The sequence below is a fragment of the Lucilia cuprina genome, chromosome 3, assembly GCF_022045245.1.
Source record: "Lucilia cuprina isolate Lc7/37 chromosome 3, ASM2204524v1, whole genome shotgun sequence".
Lineage (NCBI taxonomy): Eukaryota > Metazoa > Arthropoda > Insecta > Diptera > Calliphoridae > Lucilia > Lucilia cuprina.
The window spans coordinates 39,474,253-39,481,927 of NC_060951.1; positions in this window are offsets into that span (position 1 = coordinate 39,474,253).

Below are 7,675 nucleotides of genomic sequence, written 5' to 3' on the forward strand. Positions count from 1 at the left end.
ATGCAAATGTGTCTGCGAAGACTAAACAAACCTCAACAAAAGTACTACTAAAATACACTTTTATTCACACTTTATTTTTGTATTTCGAAAAAATAAACAAATAGAAACAACAACGCCGCCGCAGCAACATCATCCAATTGAGTTCTTTCTATGACTGTCAAGAATCTTGATTATACATAGTAGAAAAGTCAACCAACTAATTTAACAGCCACCCATGCAAACGTACTCACTCACTCATTCATTCACCCACTGACGGTTTTAATGTTGAGCCATAAAAATAACAAAAATTGTTTTTGTGGAAATATATATTTGTCGGAGAGAGGTATGCATTTGCGGTTTTGTTATTTTATTGGCACAGTGGGTCTATTTTTCTTCTAGACTTCAATAAGTAATTAGTTGTTATAATTATAGCCAATTCTTTTAAGACTACAACAGTCATGATGATAGTGGACTTTATAATCATCACCAAGGTTTCTACTCACGCAGAGAAAAAACATAGTTCGACATGGTTACTATAACTTAACTATGTTTATTGTAACAATATATTGTTAACAAAAACATATAATTGTTATTTTAATTCCATTTAAACAATATTGATGTTACTGTAATCATTTTTATGATCATGGCAATTATTCTCTGCGTGCTCTAATCGATATATGTAACTGTTGAGATTATTGTCAAGACAGTTGTCGAAACTATTATTGTTAAAATATAGTCAAGACTGTAATCCACTTTTGTTTCACTGTAAATTATATGCCTTATTATAATATACCATCCATTAATGTTCAAGTTATTCGACTTTTTGTTCTTTTGTTGAGTTGAAAAAGAAAGTTCTGACGTTTGTGCACCTAAAGCATACATCCACAAAATTCATCTAAATTTGGTTTTGCCGGCATAAAATGTTTGCAATGTTTTGTTTTTAATAGGCTGGCGGGCAGAAGGACAGACATAATATTCTCACATAAAAATACATTTGTTTAAATTTGTGTAGCATTTACTGTTCTAAAAGACACAACATACCTCTCTTACACACACACATACACACACCTTTGTCTAACACTCAAAGAAATGCCTTAAAAATTATGCCTTTTTCAACATTGTTGCAAGAGATTTTGTTATGGAGGCATGAGTGTAAACATATATTAAGTGCGTGCTTGAATAAAATACATTGTTTAATGTTTAGTTTTCTTTCGGTTCTACTTCTACTTCTAATTCTACTTTTTTTTTGTTGTGGTAGGAATATTTTAATGTGCCATTTCATTTGCCACATGTGGTTCATATATAGCAAAATTTATGGCGAGGAATGAGTTTGCATGAAAAGATGAATGAAATTGTTTGTTAAGAAAAACGTAAATAAGAGAATTTTTGAGATTTATATTTTTAATATTGTGCCACATTTTGTGGCAAATTGTAGTTTTACTTTTAGAAGTAGTAGTAGCAGTAGTATTGTGTATGCCATTAACAACATATATTTTATTGACTTAGCAAAGACATATTTTCATAAAAGGTTTCAACATTTTGATGTCTTTGATCTTGTGCGTCCGACGATGTGTATAAAAGAAAATAGCACTTTTAAACAAGTTTCTAAGTTTTGTGGTAAAAATTTTTATGATGATTTTTATTTGTATAGCCTTTTTGAATGGGTTAAGTTTATTGCACTTGGGAAGGATAAAACTAAAATAGTTTATTTGCTCTTGTATGGGGAGTAAGGTGGGCATGTAGTAAGGATATTAAGCATTTAGGATAATAAAAAATTTGTCAAAATAGTGATAAATGTTTGAAGCTGTTGTTGTTTGTCTTAGAATGTCAAACAAATATTAAATTTTATCGCCGATACTTCTGTAAGATCCACAAAACCACTGAGAATGGAAATTTTTAATTTCATTGTCATGCCACTATAACAGTAGACTCAATGTACAAGACAATATTTAACTTTAGCCTATAAGTGTCTTTAAAGATGACGCTATATCTACTACTCAGTTTTTTGTTAGTGTTTTTCATATAAAATTTCAAATCTTGTTTTATATTCTTCTGTCTGAATAAGGGCCTAAAATCGACTGTGTATTCGAAACTTTAATGTTCCTCAATAGCATATATAAAAAATAGTATTATACTGAGTACGGGTTGTAGTGGAGACTATGTGATCGGGACAATTGCGTATACTATGATCGATGGAATAATCTAGAATATAGTTGGCTTTATTGTCGTCTCTATAGTCCATACTTTCGATTAATTATTCAAAACTATAATCGACTCTGCAATCGAAACTGTATTTGACTTTCTAGATGAGACTACATATAGACGAGACCTTAATCGAATCTATAAAAAAGACTTAAGTTAACTTTAGATTAAAGTGGAAGCTATCATCGAGGTTGTAGTCGAAGATTTTGTGGACTCTAGTCTATATTTAGTCAAAAGTCAAGGATATAGTGAACTCTACAGTCACCAAAAAGTCAATACAAGACTACTTTAGTATGGACTTTAATCAACTCTGTAGTCGGGACAGTCGCTGATTCTAAAGTCAAAAATAAAACAAGAATATAGTCGACTTTATAGTCGTCTCCGTAGTAGACACTATATCCGAGATATTTAGTCAAGGCTATACTCTACTCTGAAATTTAAACTGTGGTTGATTCTATAATTCTACACGACTTATAATCAAATCTTTTACAGACAATTATATAATTGAAACTAATGTTTAATGTATAGTCTGGACAATAGCCCAACATATTGTTGTCTCCATAGTTGATTCTATGCTATAGACTATAGTCGTCTCTATACTTTAAACTATATATTTGACTCTATAGTCAATATATTTGACTCTTTGGACGAGACCTTAGTTGACTCCATAAAGGAGACTTCATTCGATACTTTAGATCACTCCATAAAGAAGAATTCAGGAAGATATCAGTCTCGACTTTAGTTAACTCCATAAAGAATCTTCAGTCGACACTTTAGATGACTTTATAAAGAAGACTTCTGTCAACACAATCTTTAGTTGACTTCATAAAGAAGACTTGAGTCGACACTTTAGTGTACTTCATAAAAAAGACTTGAGTCGACACTTTAGTTGACTTCATAAGAGAGACATTAGTCTACACTTTAGTTGACTCCATTACCTCTTTCACGTATACGGGACACCGTTGTCCCAAGAATTTTTTTAATTTTGAGCGAAATTTCCGTATACAGCTACGGTAAATAGTTATTTCCAAAGAAAAATAAGTTATTTCTTAGAATTTGATGTCACTACATGCTAAAAAGGATAATATCCTGCGATATCCTTCGAAAACACTTTTTCCATTTTTCATCAAAAATGATCAATATAAGTCAAACGGAAGTATGTTGTGTTATCATATCCATAAAAAATCTAGCGGTTTAGTTTTGTGCGTGAAAGGGTTAATACAATTTATATAATAGTAATAATCAAGACTATAGTGACTCAGTAGTCGAATTTATAGTTTAAAATCGATGCTATAGTCGTTCCTATAGTCAAGACTATTGTGAACTCGATTCTTTTTTTAATTTATTTATACATTAGACATATTATGCTATTTTATCTGCAAGTTTCAAAAATATAAAAATATCTTAAATTACCATACAAAATTATTTTATTATTAAAATTTCTGTTTTTTTTCTCATAAAACAATAACAAACTTAGCCTTTGTTGCTTATTAAATAAATGCAGATAAAATAACATCATTAATAAATTCTATAAAAGAATTCTAAAAATACTTAAAGCCAAGAAATTCTCAAGAATAAAACAACAACAAGAAAAAAATACAAACAAACTTTGCAGACAAAACACTCAAGATACATATATAAGGACAATTTTTTTTTTTGCCTTAAGAAAATAATTAAAATCACTCATAATGATAATAATAATAATATTTTTCTACATATTTTTGCATTCTTTGCTGGAAATAAAGAAAATTATACGACGAATATATGAAAAAATTAATAAATACATGATATGAAAACAATGTTGTCCACCAGTGCGTATGAATGACGACACATTGCTTAAGAATTGAAAGAATATATTTTTTATTACTCATACCACCTGGGGTGCTATGAAAACGCACACTCGTTCGTTATATTGTCACTCTGACATTATTAACAATAAAGAAATTAGAAATAAATTTTATTTAACAACAAAAAAAGTGGAAAAATTGTGATATAAAAAAAAATAATTATTTAAGCAAAATATATTACACGAGTTTAAACCTGGAGGGAAAATGTGCAGTATTTTTTTTATAAATTCAATTTTATTCTCTTTCATACACTCAAGGTGTTATTTTAATATATTTTTGTTAGAAATTTATTTTGAAAAATTTTATACATTTTTGTTTTTTTAATAAACATTAAATTATTATGTAGGAGTTTTTTATTATTAATAATAAAAAAGCATTTATTTTAAAGTAAATGGTTGAAAATTTCGTTATTTGTTAAATATAGTGATAAAGAATATGTTTAAGGTTAATATACACTAGCTAGCTCCTTTATTCATAAAAAACATTTTAATATATAAAAGGTTTATTACACAAAATTTGATTCATAAATTGTTTATAAAATAAAATTTTGTTTATGAATATGAAGGAAGGTCTTTGATACTTTTGTTTTACCAGAATTCATTACATTTATTAAAAGTCCACGTTTCTAAAATTCCTTTAAACTCTTTGCTGGAATTGTGATAGTTTTACTAATATAATTCTTTTATAAGTTTGCTTGACCCAAACCCTTTTCACTTCACTACAATTCATTAATATTAACAAAGTAACAATTCATGTTTTCCTACTGTCATGTCTCTTAGTATTATTTTCCTTTCTATTCGAGAAAATCCTTATTATGTTGCATGCATAACTCAAGTTTTTTGCAACATGTTTAAAGTATTTTGAGCATGACTTAATCTAATATTAAATAGTGTTATAGCCATAGTTGTCTGTCTGTTCATGTTTAATTCCTTGTACATTCTCTTGTATGTAGTCCATCAGTTACATGCCACTCTTATCACTTCCCATTAACACACACAGAACTAGACAAGGCTTAAATAAAAAGTTTCATGAAGATTTGTTTTCAACACCAACTACATCCACTACATACGACATGTTGTCCATCCATCCAACCAACCAAACAAACAAACAACTTAGTCTGTATATTTGTATCTACTACTATTTAGCACTTGGCTTATTTACTTAAACTTTATGGCAATGAATGCATGTTAATGTTTTCCAATGATAATGAAGATGCAAACAAAAATACATACATACAACTGCTACAAGATAATGAACATGATTATATTAACGGTCATAATGATAATGTTAATGTTTATATGAATTAGTTTAAGAAAACTTTTAAGAAGAGAAAGAGAGAGATGAAAGAAAACAGTTTGAGTAGACATGAAAAAGTTTGTTTTTTTATAATTTATAGCTATTTTAAAGTGTTTATGAGAATTGCGTTTAAATAGAAAACACTTTAAATAAGTTTTCATTAAAAATTATGAATTGTGTGGTGTAAGGAAAGTTTAAAAATGTGTATATAGTAACAAAGAGAAGTTTATTTGTTATATAACTCTTGAAGTCAAACTAGAGTATATATAAGTAAAGCTATTTGCAGTCGAAACTATTGTCTATAATGTCAACATTTTATAACAACGCCCCGGCGCATGTTTCCTTGATGAAATACCCTCATCTTGGTGTATTGCAAACCCGGAGTAAAGAGATTCTACCAGTACCTCTAGTCTTCAGCGACTATAAACTGGTGATGTCAATTCACTTCTCGGACTTTCCTTGGAATAATTTGACTTGGGGTCGAACCAGAGAACCACATAATCTGGTACTTTTCCTGGCTGGTTAGCTGCTTATAGTAGTGGCTGTGATTTAAACCCAAATTCGCGGAAAGAGTAAGTCAAACTGTTCAAAAAGAAATCTATATTTCGGAATATATTCGGTGCTGATGCAGAATGACAACGGATACCACTCAAAGGAGTGACTGTGAGACTAAGTGTTAAAAATGAGTTCGTGTTACATGTATATGATACAGGATGAATGTAAAATCATTCTCTCGTATGTTGCTCTATTATGAGCTTGAATGATAAGTTGAATGCTGATGGATAAATGGTATTGTGCTACCATCCGTGTTCAGAGAAAACTCTTTTCATATCAGTGTATTTTCATGTGTATAAGAACAGAGTCCTCGACATAATTAATAGATTCTTGTTTAGGTCTTCTGTATACGTCTCTAAGTTCTTTTGTCCACATAACAGAGGCCAACCCATCAATTTTGGTTTGGTGGTTGTAAATGGAAGTTATGTTTTTGCATCTCGGAAGTTAAGCATAGGTGCAGCAATGGTTAGAGATTAAAGAGATCAGAAATTCCATATAGGTTAGTTGCCACCTGCGTGTATGATACACAATGAGGCGGCGGTGTGTCATCTCAGAAAGTCACCGAGTGGTTAAAAAGACCACCGTGAAATAAAGCCAAAACGGAAGGTCTTCACGTAAAATGCATCGACATTCATTAAACTCTAAGGAATAAACCTTATTTGAATCCATAGTAGAGAATAAAGTCCACTCTAAAGATGAGACTATTGGAGTCGACTATATAGTTGACAACATAAATATTTTTATGATAAGCTCTGTAATCAGGACTATTATCTGTTTTATAGTTGATTCTTTAATGATCATACTCATATATTGTAAAGATTATTAACGGCATAGTCGATTATTAACTCCATACAGTTTAAACAAACGACGACTATGTATCCTTGTATATGCGAGATTATAATTGATTCTATAGACGACTTTATAGTGAAGATATATTGCCTCTATTTACAACCGAGATTATTTTTTTATAATTTTAAATATTTAAAACTTAAAACTTCTATATAAATATAGATTTTATATCAAATTTCAAATACGTTATGAATAATACATTTCAAATTTATTGTTGTATTTGTGATTAAATACTTATGGCTTAATTGGCAGAAATTTAATATGTATTTGTTAAAATTATCAAAATTTAAAAAAAAAAAACACAAAAAGCTCTTTCTTTAACAACAATTTATTTCATGCAAGTCTGGCTCATTATACATATTATTATAAAGTCTTTTGTTTAGCGTCTGCAGTTAATGATTTATTTGTTGAGATGAGTGTATATATATGTGTCAGCTAGTATTTGTTATCAACATTTTGTGCAAACTATTTATGAACAGTTTGTATTTTTGATTGTTGCTCTTTGTTCAATCTTTCCTTTGAATAATGAAACTTGTTTCGTTTTTTGTTATCTTTTCCCATTTTTATCTAATTTTTTCCAGCTACAAACTGGCTGCTATTCATTTCACTTTTCACCTTTAAAACAAAATAATCTTCTTTCCTTTTATCCATTTTTTCTATGGCTACTGTGCACAAGTAAATTTACAGCATTGCATAGTAAAGTGCCCGAGTCCATTAAGCTGCTGCTGTTGTAATGAAATAGACACATGTAGGAAATATTTTCTATTGTTGCATTTTTACTAACACTTTAAATATTTACATAGTTGTAATGAATAATGACTTAACTGATAGTTAAATGAATTGTAGATAGATAGATAGATAGATAGATAGATAGATAGATAGATAGATAGATAGATAGATAGATAGATAGATAGATAGATAGATAGATAGATAGATAGATAGATAGA